The following is a 16457-nucleotide window of genomic DNA, read 5'->3' on the forward strand; positions in this document are numbered from 1 at the left end:
GTGTGTTATAGAAAACAAAGCTTGACTTTCTTGTCTTTATTATTAATTTCTTTTTTACATTCCTCAAAGCTTGACTTTCAAAGACACATATTTTTCAGTTTTCAGTGCAGCCACCTGAAGGTGTGGGAAAGACATCTGTTGCTTTCAAGGGTCCCTAGCATTTCCACGGCAGATACCCACCACGAGAAGCCCACTTGTGTCTCCAGTCCACCTCCAAAACTAGTAGGACCTACCTTCAGCTTCCAGTGATCCCAGGATCTTCGTGTCCTGGCAGGACAGACCCAAGATTCGTGGTTTTGGAGTACCTAGAAAGAGGAAGTAACAAGGAGACTCAGAGCCTAAAAGACAAGGAGCTTTTTGTCTAAGGCTTGTGTTGTGGCTTGAGTAAGAATGGCCCATAGATGCATAGATTTGAATACTAGGGGGTGGCACTGTTTGAAAACAATTAGGAGGTTGGCCTTGTTGGAGGACATATGTCACTGGGGGTGGGCTTTGAAGTTTCAAAACCTATGCCAAGCCCAGAGTCTCTGTCTCTTCCTTCTGCCTTCAGATGGGGATGTAGAACTCTCATCTACCATGTGCCTGCGTGCTGCCATGCTTCCTGCCATGAAAATAACAGACCAGAAACTGTAAGCAAGCCCCAGTTAAATGCTTTCCTTTGTAAGAGTTGCTGTGGTCATGGTGTCTCTTCACAGCGATTGAACACTGACTAAACAGCTTGAGGACAACACAATGCCCAGAAGTGGCAGGCAGGGGGCAGAATGCATAGGAATGACTGCAGGAATATCCCCTCAAAGGAAGAATGAGGAAAGATGAGTGGGTTCAGATGTAGAAGTCTCCCACTCCCCTCTTTTCCAAATTGAAAATAAAATGTAATCACATTGTTCTAGATATGTAGAATATATGAATCTCTAAAATCAGCATAAAAAATCTACGAGAATTTCTGATAGAGAAGAAAGTACCCTACAATCTAAATAAATAAATGTTGATAGATAGATGATTGATAGATAAATAGATGATAGATATAATACAGCTCAATTTTACACATAAATTATATAATTAGAAAGACAGACAAACAGACAGATGTATGGGCTTTGACTTTAGGAACCAAATGCAGTAGGTACAGGCAGAATCTGCTGCTGATTTCCAGTCCTGCCATGTCTTAGCTGTGTGATCCTGGGCACATTCCATAGGTTCTCTGTGCTTCAATATCTTTATCTATCAGTGAGAGTGGTGATAGTGACAATCCCTCCTTCTCAGAATTGTGTTAAAATAGTTAAAGCACTGAAATTAAGTACCATGAATATGCTTCCAATTATTTAAAATCTCTTTTTTGGAAGATATGGAGCAGATAATAAGATACGAATATGTCTTTTGGACCAAATGGACCAAGTTCAAAATCTATATATTGACCATAGGTGGCACACACCTGAAACCCCAGCACTCGGGAGGCTTAGACAAGTAGATCTCCAGAATTCTAAACCAGCCATGTCTACAAAGTGAGTTCCAGACTAGCCTGGGTTACACAGTGAGATCCTGTCTTGGAGGGTGGGTGGGGGTGTGAATCAGTCAGGATGGGCTAGGTTTAGCTGTAACAACAAACAAACCCCCCAAATCTCAATTACTTAATTTCTGTTTTCACTACCTGTCCACCTCAGGTCAGCTGAGGGTCATACTTCATGTCATTCTCTCTCAGCTCAAGACCCACCAGCTGGAGCAGACACTATCTGACATTGCTAATTCTCCAGTAAAGGGATAGAGAGGTTTAGAGGGTCTTAAGGTTTGACTCTTATATGTCCTTCAAAGGCTAAAGGACTGCACACCAGCCTGTGTTGTCCTTGAGAGATGGCAGGGCCTTCACAAGATGGAGCCTAATGATGTAAGGAAGGTCACAGGGACATGCCATCAAAGGGGATCCTGAGATTGTGGTGCCATGAGATGAACAAGTTCCCTTCACCTCATGCTTAGGTCATGCCATGTTGCATGACCCCACCACAAGCCAAAGCATAAAGGCCAGTGACTATAGACTGCGGAGACCAAAATGTGTCTGTCCTCCCTGTTAGTTCATTATCTCCTTGCCATGACCAGAGAGAGCATAAAGGCCAGTGACTATAGACTGCGGAGACCAAAATGTGTCTGTCCTCCCTGTTAGTTCATTATCTCCTTGCCATGACCAGAGAGAGCATAAAGGCCAGTGACTATAGACTGCGGAGACCAAAATGTGTCTGTCCTCCCTGTTAGTTCATTATCTCCTTGCCATGACCAGAGAAAGCGCACTAAACTCAGACAGACTAAGTCAGCAATCAAGTGCTGTCCCCTAGAAGTGACATCTATGTTCCTAGCAAGAACCGGTGCTGGAAGGAAAGCAGAGGCAGAAATGTCCTGAGCACAGGAGCAGGGACTCTGACCAATGCCTCAGACAAGCCCTAGAAATGTGTCAAAAGGGCAACATGTCTGGCCTGGTCAGAGGACTACGGAGTCCAAGTTCACACTATAACAAGATTCATATAATTAAAAAAATAATTTATTTTATGTGCATTGGTATGAAGGTGTCAGATCCTGGGGAACTGAACTTACTACAGACAGTTGTGAGCTCCCATGTGGGTCCTTGAACCTGAGTCCTCTAGAAAAACAGCCAGTGCTCTTAACTGCTGAGCCATCTCTTCAGGCCCTGCGTAGTAGGTTTTTACAAACATATAAGGACTGGTCAAGCCCACAGAGTGGCAGGGCATCCGCATGCTTAGGGATATGCCTCCCAGCTCTTGTCACCCTTCAGTTGACATGCTCATTTCTTTAATTTTTTTCTGTAGAAATATATATTTTTTTATTTTAAAACAATCTTTTTTTTTTAACATAGCAATCCCAGTTCCTCTCCCTCCCCTCCTCCCATGGGGAGCCAACAAAGTCTAACATGCCCATTACTGTACACACACTTTGAGCTAGTGGGCTAGAGCTCAGGACTCTGCACTGAGAAGCATACAGGTGGCGTCAATGCAGTTAACTTCCCCCACTCACATTCTGAGAAGTATTGAGTCAAGTTTTCTCTGGAGGTTTTGGGAGTTGGTTGCTTGTTCTGTTTTGTTTTTTGTTTTGTTTTGAGGCAGGGTCTCTGTAGCTCAGGCTGGCCTAGCACTCATTCTGTAGACTAGGTTGGCCTCAAACTCATGGCAGTCCTCCTGCTACAGCCTCTTGAGTCCTGGGATTACCAGTATGAGCTACATGCCCAGCTTGAAGGTTTTTATGTTCATGTGTATACAGATGTACATACATGTTCAGGTGCGTGGGCACATGTATGCATATGCCAGTGAAGACAAAAGGACCATCTCAGATGTCATTCCTCCTAAGGAGCCATCTATCTGTTTTCTTGTTTTTGGCTTTTTTGTTTTGTTTTGGTTTGGTTTTTTTGAGACAGAGTCTTTCAATGACCTGAGGCTCGCCAAATAGGCAAGGCTGGCTGGCCAGGGAGCCGCAGGGATCTGTTTGTCTCTACCTCAGATTTGGATTACAAATGTGTGCCATCATAACATACTTTTTACGTGGGTGCAAGTATTCAAATTTGAATCCGTATGCTTGCATAGTGAACACTTTACTAATTGAGCTATTCCCACACCACTGTTTGTTTGTGAAGTAGGGCTTTTCACATTTATTTATGCTATTCTGTATGTATGTAGGGAAAAGGGGGTGTTCATGCCACAGCACATATATAGAGGTCAGAGGACAACTTGGGGGAGGCGGCTCTCTCTTTCTACCATGTAAACCCTTAGGCCTGGGACTTGGGCGTAGTGAACTCAAGCTATGGCTGCAGGCAGATCTGAGTGTCTCCTCTGTGCTTTTCAGAGAGTCCCTTGAACTTCAAATTCTTTGGCTTTTCAGCCATGAAATGGGGATCATGATGGCATTTCTGGTTATAGGTTTGGGGGAAAGGAGTTAATGAGATCAGGTGAGCCTGATACACGGCGGTTACCCTCTTCCTGTCTTGGATTATAGTTTCTTGCAGGCAAATGGACATTCACTAAGACATTCTTCTTAGTTGAAGTGGCCTAGGCCTTTCAAAATTATTTTTGTGTAAACCTGGCATGGGATTGTGCACCTATATACTCCTAGCACTTACGAGTGACAGTGGAGAATCAAGAGTTCTGTGTCAGCCTCAGCTACAGAGTTTGAAGCTAGTCTGCACTAAATGAGAACTGTCTCCAAAAAGCAAAAGAAGGGACCAGCAAGATGCCTCGGCGGATAAAGGAGCTTATCACTGGGCCTGATAGCCTGAGTTCAGTCCTACAGAGGTCCCGCTACAGAACCCCTTCCCCGTCTCAAGCAATCTTCTCCATGCCTCTTGAGCTTTCAGCCTCCTGCCAGGATAGCATGAATGTCGCTGGATCCCCTGCTTACATGTAGTAACTTGTGATTTCAAGACATGGATAAAGTCCTCATCTCCCTCCATTCTTATTCGTCTGCTGCAGTTGTTTTCCCACTGTTGATAGTTCCACCAGGAGGGCTTCTTTCTTTCCTGAGCCTTGCATCTATCTGCTAAAAGCTGCTGCTGCTCTCTGGGTTTATCACACTGAGCTGCAGGAACTGCACAATGCAATTCCTGTGACAAAGGAATTCGGAAGCTATACAATTCAACCTGCTCGACTGTACAGATAAAGAAACTGACAGTGAGGTGAAGCGATTTGCAAATGATAACATGGAAGTTCTGGGAATAAGCAGTGTTTCTGTAATAGCCTGCCAGCCCAGCCATCTCTCTCCTCCGTGTGACTAGTAGAGAAGAAAATGAGATCTCTTTTGCCCTGGCCTCCACCCTTCTCGACTGATCCCCATGCATTTCTGGGATGTAAAGAAATGCCAGTAGGCTTGAGTTAACTAGACGTTGAAGGTTGCCATCACCAAAGGCATGCAGAGTATGAAGCATTTCAAGCCTCTGGGACCTGGAAAAGCGAGCTGGGTTGGGCTGGGCTGGGATAGGATGGGATGGGATGGATTGGACTGGGCTGGTTTGGGGCTTGTTTCTACCTTGGTCCCGGTCCTCAAAAGAGAAATCTATCAGAAACAAGCTTGCAAACCAGCTGTGATCCTGAACGGGGGCAATTACACAGAAGTTTGCCTTCCTATCCAGCAAGGCCAAGTTTGCCTTCCTATCCGACAAGACCAAGTTTGCCTGCCTATCATCCCTGCTGACACAATAACAAGCATGGAAGAACCATGCAGCTAAACAGGACAGGGCAGTGAAGGATCCTGCCTGACTCCCTCCCATGACCTGGTATTTGACTTTTAAGAGGATCCCTGACTTCTGCTTCCTGGCTCTTTGGTACCAACTAGAAGTATGCAATCAGGCATATTTTCTTCGAACCTGAGACACACAAAAGTATTAGTCACCCAACTGCCGTTAAAATTTGGTTTGGGTTTTGTTTTGTTTTTGCTTTTGTTTTTTGTAATGGGGGCTCATGTAGTCCACGTAGCCAAGGCTGACCTTTAACTCCTCATCTTCTTGCCTCCCCCTCTGGAGTACTAGACTTACTGGTGTGTGCCATCATGCCCAGCTTCCAAGTCTACTTTTGACTCCTAGAGTTGGAAAGAAGGTAGGAAGTCATGTATTGGACCCCAGTGTACTGATCAGTAAGTGAAGGCCCACAGGACAACAACCTGTCAAGGCGTGGAAATGTTTATTAAAAAAAAAAAAGTCAGGCTGGGTGGTGATGGCACACACTCTTAATCCCAGCACTAGGAGGCAGAGGCAGGCAGATCTCTGAGTAGAAGCCAGTCTGGTCTACAGAGTGAGTTCCCGGACAGTTATGGCTGTTGCACAGAGAAACCTGGCCTCAAAGAGAAAAAAGTCAGAATGGGGCTCTGGGCATTTGTGAGTTCGAGGCCAGCCTGGTCTACAGAGGGAGTTCCAGGACAGCCTCCAAAACAATAGAGAGAAACCCTGTCTCAGAAAAAAAAGTCAGAGTGGGTATGGAGATGTGGAGGGGGAGAGGGAAAATTACATATTTTCTACATCATTTTTAGGGTGTATAAATTTGTTATGAGGCTGGGTGTGTGAAGTGCTTGCCATGCAAAATATGAAGACTAGAGTTTGGATTCCCAACCCATCTAGATACCAGGTGGGTGTAGTGGCCAACCTGAAATCCCAGTGCTCAAAGGGTGGAAACAGGGGATCCACAAAGAAAGCTGGCTGCTAATGTAGCCAAAACAGTGAGCTCTGGGTTCAGCGAGAGATGCTGCCTTAATGTAAGGTGGAGAACAATCACAGAACTCACACTATATCAACCTGGGACCTCTAGCACACATATATATACATGCACACATACCAGATACTCATGAAAAACAGTTGTTATGATTTGTATATGAAGTATATCCCTCAAGAAGTCTCATGTGTTGAAGGCCTGGTCCCCATATATTGGTGGTATTGAGAGGTGATTTGATTATAAGGGTAATATCTTCATCAAGGGATTAATGAATTGATGAGCTGAGCTCATAAATGATTGGGCATAAGAAGCAGTTGGGCATAATTGGAGAATGTAGGTTACAGAAAGAGTACCTTTGAAAAGTATATATACATACATATGTATGTATTACATATACAGTGTATGTGTTTTGGAATATTTTAAGATGTGTTACATTTGTTTATGCTGTGGAACATTGTTTAATGATGCAAAGATGTGATGCATTCCTTCATGCTGCATTTGTTTAACTCTGTGAAGCTGTGTAACTTTGTCTGTCTAAAACACCTGATTGGTCTAATAAAGAATTGAATGGTCACTAGCTAGGCAGAAAAAGGATAGGCAGGGCTGGCAGGCAGAGAGAATAAACAGAAGGAGAAAAGAAGGGGCCAGCCACATAGCCAGACACAGAATAAGGTGGAAAGGAAAGATATACAGAAACAGAGAAAGGTAAAAGCTCAGAGGCAAAAGGTAGATGGGATAATTTAAGTTAAGGAAAGCTAGGTAAGAATAAGCCAAGTTAAAGCCAGGTGTTTATAAATAGCAATAAAACTGTGTGGTTTATTTGTGAGTTGGGTGACTGGCCCCCCAAAAAGTCAAAGAATAAAAACAACCAACAACATGTGTGTGTTTCTCTCTCCCTCCCTGTCTTCCTCTTATCCTCTCTCCGCCCGCCTCCCCATCCTGGTCCCCTATCTTTTCCTGGCTGTCATGAAGTGAGCAGCTTTCCTCCTTCTGGATATGCTGCCTCACCACAGACCCAAAACATGAATCCAATCCACCATGGACTAAAACTTCAGAAACATGAGCCGACAATACTTCCTTTAAGTTTTTTTCTCGGATATTTTCTCACAAGAGATACAAAAATTAACACACAAGTTCTTTCACACATAATCAGAAGTGATACTCAAAACCTTAGCCGATGCACACAGGCTCTGATGAATGAAGGTGGGTGTCCACTTTCAGCACTGCAAACAATGCATGTGCCTGTCTAGACAACCCTAAAAGGCTGGCCCCATCCCCATAGTAAAGGCAGGGAAACAGAGGTTCAGGTTTGCATTTAGCCCCCCCACCACCACATCACTTACAATCTATGCTTGTAACTGGGGTGGTGGCACAAACCTTTAATCCCACCACTCAGGAGGAAGAAGCAGGCAGATCTCTGTGAGTTTGAGGTCAGCCTGATCTACAGAGTGAGTTCCAGGACAGACAGGGCTACACAGAGAAATCCTGTCTTGAAAAAACCAAAACGAAAACAATATCTATTCTTGTTTGAAGGTCACAAGGATGGTTCAAGCAAAAAGTGGGGAGACTTGCGTATAAGAACAGCAAGGCACAGAGGCAGCAGAGGGAGCAGGGCCTCGCCGTGGTCAGCCCCAAGTGTCCAGTCCTGCTCTGTTTCTGTATGTCTGCTTGCAGGCATTCCTTCTCTGCATCTCTCTGTATTCTGTCCAGTTGTCTCTAACTGTTTATTACGGTTATTTCATTTCTGTCTCTGAGACAGGCAGGATCTCCCAGTGTGGCCTCTGCCAGCCTCAGCCAGCCTCAGCCTCCTGAATCTGTTTCAGTTCTTACAGCATCTCCTAATCCATCTCAAATCCCATGCCCAGAGGGAATGTGATTATCCCAGGTTGTATCCCACATGACTGAAGAGACATAGTTATGTCATATAAAAATGGCCACCTCTACCAGGATCAGACGCACAGCCAGGGGGACACTGAACTGGACAGATGTCCCAAATATTATTGTTCTATAGAATATCCAGAAACAAAATTCTCTGGTCCCCAAACTCTCAGAACAGGATTCTATGTCCCTCTATTTCCACCATCCAAATATGTGGCTGCTCAAACATACAAATCCTCAGCAACCAAAGAAGATCCCCACAGCTTGGAAAGACTTGGGCCTAGGGCTGAAGTTCACTGCCAGCTGTGGCTAGCTTCCCGTGTGTAGATCAAGGGAGACCCCCTGTTGGCTTTTGGAGGTATTAACGAGGAAGAAAGTGGCAAAGGAAGGATCAAACCTTCCTTCAGCCTCAGCCTCGGGAGCCCAGAAGCCGGCCAGCTTCCTGCTCTCTGGCTGTGCCTTCTACTGGAGGTCAGTGTGTGGTTCTACCTCTATAGGGCTCACCGCATGTGGCCAGAGCTGGTGAGAAAATATCTGCAGGGAACATCAAAATTAAAAACCTGCTCAGTGCCAAGCAGGAAGCCAGGGTCAGTGAGCCAGAGCCTGGCAGCACAAAGGGGCCAAACAGGAAAGCCACAGCTGATACCAAAAGGCAGGGGTGTAACCAAGAGAAGAACTCAGGAAGGGAGACCCTGAGCAGGGAATGGATGCCCAGTCCACTGCACACACATGCTGCAAAGATCCTGGATCTCCTTTCAAGGACAATGGTGCACATAGGAGCCATAGGAAACCCACACTGTACAGGTGGAATAGAAATCCATCTAGTCTCAGGCTGGAGTGATGGCTCAGCGGTTAAGAGCACTGGCTGTTCTTCCAGAGGTCCTGAGTTTAATTCCCAGCAACCACATGGTGACTCACAACCATCTGTAGTGAGATCTGGTGCTCTCTTCTGGCGTAGAAGTATACATGCAGGCTGAACACTGAATACATAAGGAAAGAAGGAAGAAGGGAGGGAAGGAGGGAGGGAGGAAAGGAAGGAAGGAAGGATTAAAAAAAAAAAGGAATCCATCTAGTCTCTCTGGAGGCAGTCACTAATATATATTAAAGCCACTGAAGCCGGGCGTGGTGGTGTATGCCTTTAGTCCCAGGACTTGGGAGGCAGAGGCAGGAAGATTTTTCTGAATTTGAGGCCAGCCTGCTTTACAGAGCTAGTTCCAGGTCAGCTAAGACTGTACAGAGAAACCCTGCCTCAAAAAAAAAAAAAAGAAAAGAAAAGAAAAGAAAAGAAAAAGCCACTGAAGAAATCCAGGCATGATGCTGTGTCACACACCTTACTTGGGAAGCTACAGTAAGAGGATCACCTGAAGCCTCAAGTTAAAGACTAGCCTTGATAATATGGCAAGCAAGACATATTTTAGTTTTGGATTTCGTTTTTGTTTTTCAAGACAGGGATTCTCTGTGTAGCCTTGGCTGTCCTAGAACTCGATCTATAAACCAGGCTGGTCTCAAACTCACAGAGATCCCCCTGCCTCTGCTCCTGAGTACTGGGTTAAAGGTGTGCTCCACCACAGCCCAGTGACACTCATCTTTTAAAAAAAGAGAGAACAATGGTAATGGTGATAATGGTATCATACGCCAGGATCCACTGTTGTTTCTCCAGCTCCTAGAAAAGAACCTGATAGGAGAGACTCAACAACAACAACAAAAAGACAAAACAAAACTGATGAATGAATGATGAGCAAACACACAGATATGAATGAGGATGTTTGACATAGTAATGAATTAAGAGTAACCTAAGAGACATCCAGTACAGGGTTGATTAAGAAATTGTGGCATAATCCTGTAAGAGAATATACATATTTCAAATGACATCATTGATAAGTGCCTCTCGGTTCAGAAGAAGAGTCTCAGGATTTTGTTGGGTGAAAAATAAGAGCAAAAGTCATCACTTCACTTCATAATTGAGATGAGGTCTCACTCTGTAGCCCAGGCTTGCCTGAAACTCTGATATACCCCAGCTTCACTCTCCATGTGTGGGATTATAATGTGAGCTACAATGCCCAGCTCAAAAATATTTCACAGTTTATATTTAACAATTAAGCATATGCACCAGTCAGTGGTGGGACATGTCTTTAATACCAGCACTCAGGAGGCAGAGGCAGGCAAATCTCTATGAGTTTAAGGACAGCCTGGTCTACAAAGTGAGTTTCAGGACAGCAAGGGCTACACAGAGGAATCCTATCTCAAAAAACAAACAAAAAAGTTAAACACATATACAGAACAGTGTTAATAATGCATCCAGATAATAACAAAAGCAGAAGAGATTTAAGATTGTTTTAATGCTTTTTTCATTTAGCTTATTTTTTATTTATTATATAGTTTATTATTTCATTTAGTTTAGTTCTAGTTTTCTCCAAAGGTTATGTGTTATTTGTATGATTTAAAACAGTGTAAGAAGAAGGCTAGGTGTGTAGCAGAGTGGTGGAGCATTTCCTAGCATGCACAAAGCCCGGGACTGAATCTCCAGCACAGGAAAAAATAATTGTAGTAAGAAGAGAAAATGAGGCAGAGGCAGGTGGATCTCTGTGAGTTCGAGGCCAGCCTGGTCTACAGAGCTAGTTCCAGGACAGCCTCCAAAACAATACAGAGAAACCCTGTCTCGACAAACCAAAAAAAAAAAAAAAAGAGAAAATGAAATGTTAAAGTGTGTGTGTGTGTTTGGGTGTGTGTGAGTATGAGTGGGTATATGCATATGTATGTGAGTATATGTGTTTGGGGGGTGTGAGTCTGTAAGCATGTATATGAGTGTGTATGTATGTATATATGCAAATGTGTGTGAGTGCATAGTTTTGGTGCATGTGGGGGGGTGTGTGAGTGTATGTTTGCATGTGTGTGAGTGTGTGTTATGCAAGTATATGAGTGTGTATATATCAGCATATGTGACAGTATATCTGTACATGAGTGTGTGTACAGAGAGCAAGGAGAGCCCTCACAGGTAGTTTGCTAGAGAGCTGCGGATGAGCCTGGGGGATTTGCTATGGAGAGCAGAGGAAGGAGACTGAAGATCTGAAGATTGCCTATCCTCTTTGCTGGCTTACTGGCTTCTCTGGCAGGCTTGGCTTTCAGGTTTCCAGGAAATGCCTGCTGAAGTTCTTTCTGGATAAAGCAATGAGTGTGTGGGGGGATTTGGAGGGGACGCTCTATGTGATCCACTGGAGATGGGGACAGAGAGGAAGAGGAGGGCAGCAGGTGGTCTCCTACAGAGCTGGGGATGAGACTGGAGGATTGGATGTGGAGGACACAGAGAAGTGAAGATCTGCAATTAGCCTGCCTGCTTCCTGGGCCACACCCTTTCTGTCACTTGTTAGACTACAACCATGCTTTCCTCCCTCTTGTGGACCCCCTCAGTCCCTCCCTAGTACCCCATCTCCATTACTAAGTGTCAGTTCTCAACACCTAGAAACAACGTTTTACCTGAAACCCCTAGTAGTCACACCTATCAGGATGTCAGGATTTCCTACCAAGCAACAAGCAGCCATCACACTCTCCTAAGAACCAGAGAGGGAAACAAAGGAACGAAACACCCACCTAATAAAAACAAGACCAGTCATCAGCACCTAGGATTACTATCTTCCCAAACCCAAGTACCTATATACCAGTGTGAAAACACAAACGTAACCACCAAGACAGTACGTCTCCACTAGAGCCCAGTAACCCTACCACTGCAGGCCCTGAGTGTTGCAATGTAACTGAGGCACAAGAAAAAGGCCTTAAAGTACCTTTAGGAATATGATAGAGGATCTTTAAAGAGAAAATGAATATATCTCCTAAGGAAATCTATGGAAACAAAATCTGCTGCTGGGACCAAAAAAAGGGGGGGCAGGGGGAGAAAATGAATAAAACAGTTCAAAATGTGAAAGCAGAAATAGAAGCAATAAGGAAAACCCAACTGAGGGAAGTATGTAAGTGGAAAATTTAGGAAGTCTAACAGGAACCTAGGAGGTAGGTTTCACCAACAGAATACAAGAAATGGAAGAGAGAATCTCAGGTATTAAAGAAAAAATGGGCAACTTAGCCAAAGAAAACATTAAATCTAAAAAAATCCTGGCCGTGGAGAAAGGGGAACATTCCTTTACTGCTGATGGAAGTGCAAACTTGTACAACCACTTTGGAAATCAGAATGGTGGCTCCTCAGGAAAATGGGAATCAGTCTACCACAAGATCCAGCAATTGCATTCTTAGGCATATACTTAAAAGATGCACATTCATACAACAAGAACATCTGTTCCATTATGTTCATTGCAGCATTATTTGTAATAGCCAGAACCAGGAGACAACCTAGATGCCCCTCAACTGAAGAATGGATGGAGAAAATGTAGTACGTTTACACAATGGAGTACTACTCAGTGGAGAAAAACAATGAAACCCTGAAATTTGCCGAATTTAAATGGAATTAGAAGAAACCATCCTTAGCCGGGCAGTGGTGGTGCACGCCTTTAATCCCAGCACTCGGGAGGCAGAGGCAGGCAGATCTCTGTGAGTTCGAGGCCGGACTGGACCGACAGCCTCCAAAACAATACAGAGAAACCCTGTCTCGTAAAACCAAAAAAAAGAAGAAGAAGAAACCATCCTGAGTGAGGTTATCCAGTCACAAAATGACAAACATGGTATGTACTCACTCATACATGGATTTTAGACATAGAGCAAAGGATTACCAGCCTACAATCCACACCACCAGAGAAGTTAGGAAACAAGGAGGACCCTAAGAGAGACACTTGGTCCCTCTGAAAATAGAAAAGGGACATGATCTCCTGAGCTAATTGGAAGCATGGTGGGAGGGGAGAGGGAGTTAGGAGAAAGAGAAGGGGAAGGGAGGAGGGGAGAGGAGGACATGAGGGAGCAGGAAGATTGAGTCAGGGGAAGAATAGAGGAGAGCAAGAAAAGAGATACCATAACAGAGGGAGCCATTATAGATTTAAAGAGAAATCTGTCACTTGGGAAATGTCCAGAGGGCTATAAGGATGACCCCAACTAACAATCTAAGCAATAATGGAGAGGCTACCTTAAATGTCCTTCTCTGATAATGAGATTGATGACTACCTTATATGCCATCCTAGAGTCTTCATCCAGTAGTTGATGGAAGCAGAAGCAGACACCCACAGCTAAACACTGAACTGAACTCCTGGAATCCAGTTGCAGAGAGGGAGGAGTGATGAGCAAAGGAGTCAAGACCAGGCTGGAGAAACCCACAGAAACAGCTGACCTGAACAAGGGGTTGCTCATGGACCCCAGAATGATAGCTGGGAAACTAACATAGGACTGTTCTAAACCCCCTGAACAAGGATGTCAGTTTGGAGGTCTGGTTAATCTATGGGGTCTCTGGTAGTGGATCAGTATTTATCCCTAGTACATGAATAGACTTTGGGAGCCCACTCCACATAGAGGGATACTCTCTCAGCCTAGACACACAGAGGAGGGTCTAGGCCCTGCTCCAAATGATATGACAGACTTTGAAGATCCCCAGTGGAAGACCTCATCCTCCCTGGGGTGCAGAAAGGGAATGGGATAGGGTCAGTGGGGGTCAGGGGAGGAGGGGAGGGAGAGGGAACTCGGATTGACATGTAAAGCAAGCTTGTTTCTAATTTAAATTTTAAAAAAGGAAAAAAAACTGAGAGCCACATGCAAAAGAATAAAAAAAAAAAAAACTGGCACAGGACATCTAGGAAATATGGAACACCATGAAAAGACCACATCTAAGAATGATAGGAATCAAGGAAGAAAAAGAAACCCAGGTGAAAGGCACAAAAAATATTTTCAACAAAAATCATAGAAGAATTTCCCTATCTTAAAGAAAAATATGCCTATCAAAATACAAGAAACATACAGAACACAAAATAGGCTGGACCTGAAAAGAAATTCTCCTTGGCACATAATAATTGAAATACTAAACATAAATTTATGTTATAATCTGCAAGGGGAAAAACAATTAACATATAACAGCAGACCTATTAGAATTATATCGGACTTCTGAATGGAGACACTAAAAGTCAGAATGGCCTGGGCAGATATTCTACAGACTGTTAAGAGTACAGACATGTCAGCCCAGATACTATACCAGCAAAGCTTTCAATTGATAGATGGAGACAATAAGACATTCCATGCTAAAACCAAATTTAAGCGCTGGGTATTAGTGGCGCGCGCCTTTAATCCCAGCACTCGGGAGGCAGAGGCAGGCAGATCTCTATGAGTTCGAGGCCAGCCTGGTCTACAGAGCAAGTTCCAGGACAGCCTCCAAAACAATACAGAGAAACCCTGTCTCAAAAAAAAAACAAACAAACAAGAACAACAACAACAAAAAAAAACAAAGCCAGCCCTTCAGAAGGCACTAGGAAGAAAGTCCCCACCTAAAGAAAGCACAAGGAATGAATAATCCCAGACCATCAAATCAAAAGAGGGAAAACACACAAACACACCACCACTACCACCAACAACAACAACAAAATAATAGGAATCCATAAACACTGTTCAGTGATATCTCTCAACAGCAAAGGTCTCAATTCCCCAATAAAAAACACAAATTTAGGGCCGGCATTGGTGGTTCACGCCTTTAATCCCAGCACTCAGGAGACAGAGGCAGGTGGATCTCTGTGAGTTCGAGGCCAGCCTGGTCTACAGAGCAAGTTCCAGGACAGGCTCCAAAACAATACAGAAAACCCCGTCTCGAAAAACCAAAGGAAAATAAAAAAAGAAAAGAAAAAAGGAACACAAATTAAAGCTAGGCAATGGTAGCACATGCCTTTAGTCCCAGCACTCAGGAGGCAGAGGCAAGCAGATCTCTGTGAGTTCAAGGCCAGCCTGGTCTACAAAGCTACACAGAGAAACCCTGTCTCCAAAAACAAACAAAGACTGATAAAAAACACAAATTTAAAAAGTTGGTATGGTGATGCACACCTTCAATCTGAGCACTTGCGAGACAGCAGCAAGTAGATCATCCTGTTCTACAGAGCAAGTTCCAGAACAAATATATGTACAAATACATGCATATATATATGTGTGTGTGTGTATGTATATATATATATATATATATATATATATATATATATATAGTGTGTGTGTGTATGTGAAAATTTCTACTGTGTTTGGTTTCCATCCTACCCCTCTAAAGGTCTTTAATTTCAGCTGTCTCTCCCCATATTCCCTCACTTCCTCCAGTCCCCAGCCACTCCCCACTTGATTTTTCTGTTCCAACCCATGCCCCCCATCCATCAGTAACTATTCTGTTTCTGTTTCCTAGGGAGGTGTATTTGTGCCCGCCTAGTCCCTTACTCTATATTTAACCTCTGTGATTATAGACTTGTTTATCATTGACTTCACAGCTAATATCCACATACCATATTTGTTTAACTGAGTCTGGGTTACCCATTCAAGACGACTTTTTTCTAGTTCCATCCATTTACCTGTGAATTTCATGATTTTGGTTTTTTGACGTCTGAGTAAAAGTCTCGTGTGTAAATGCACCACATTTTCCTTATCAATTCATCTGTTGAGGGACAGTTAGTTTGTTTTTTCCCAATTTCTGGCTATTATGAACAGAGCAGCAATGAGCATGGGTGAGGAGCAAGTGTCCCTGTGGGAGGATGGGGTGTCCTTTGGGTGTATGCCCAAGGGTGGTGTAGCTGGGTCTTGAGGTTAATCAATCCCCATCTTCATGAGTCTTCAGTCCTGTGCTCTGGTGTCTTTGGTATAGGAAGGTACTCTGCGCCCTACTAAAGGAGAAACATGAACCCCAATCCATTTACAAGCCCTCCAATCTACCATGGTGTCCCACCTGCAAGACATGCTACTGCCTCGGTGGCACAAGGGTTGTGGGAGGAACCAACTAACACCTGATTTGACTTAAGACCTGCCCCGTGAGATGGAACCCACCCCCAGCATGCTTGGGAGACCAAGAACCTGAGATTAGATAGCCCAGGGATCTAGTGTAAAACCAAATATTACTGGAAGAAGTAAGGGGTAAAAGTATTGCATATACACTGTCAATAAAAAAAAAAAGAAAAAACTATCAAAGTCCGGTTTTCCTGTAGTTTACGTCACGTGGAGGCAGCAGTAAACTGACTGATAGACAAGCAAACGCAAGAAAAATTTTAGACAGCAATATTTAAACCTCATCCAAATGTCCATCTGCCTTACTTCAGCAGGAACACGCCCTGGGAAAACACAATAAGCACTCGTGTGCCCATCACCCTTAACATTTCTTAGCATGTTCGCTTCATCTGTTTCTCTGTTGCTATTGGTGTTGGTGATGTTTTAGATTCAAGTGCAAACATCATAACATTTACCCTTGAATGCATCAGTATCCATCTCTGAAAACTACACATTTTTAGCCAAGTG

Source organism: Mesocricetus auratus, unplaced genomic scaffold (assembly GCF_017639785.1).
Source record: "Mesocricetus auratus isolate SY011 unplaced genomic scaffold, BCM_Maur_2.0 Super-Scaffold_100004, whole genome shotgun sequence".
Lineage (NCBI taxonomy): Eukaryota > Metazoa > Chordata > Mammalia > Rodentia > Cricetidae > Mesocricetus > Mesocricetus auratus.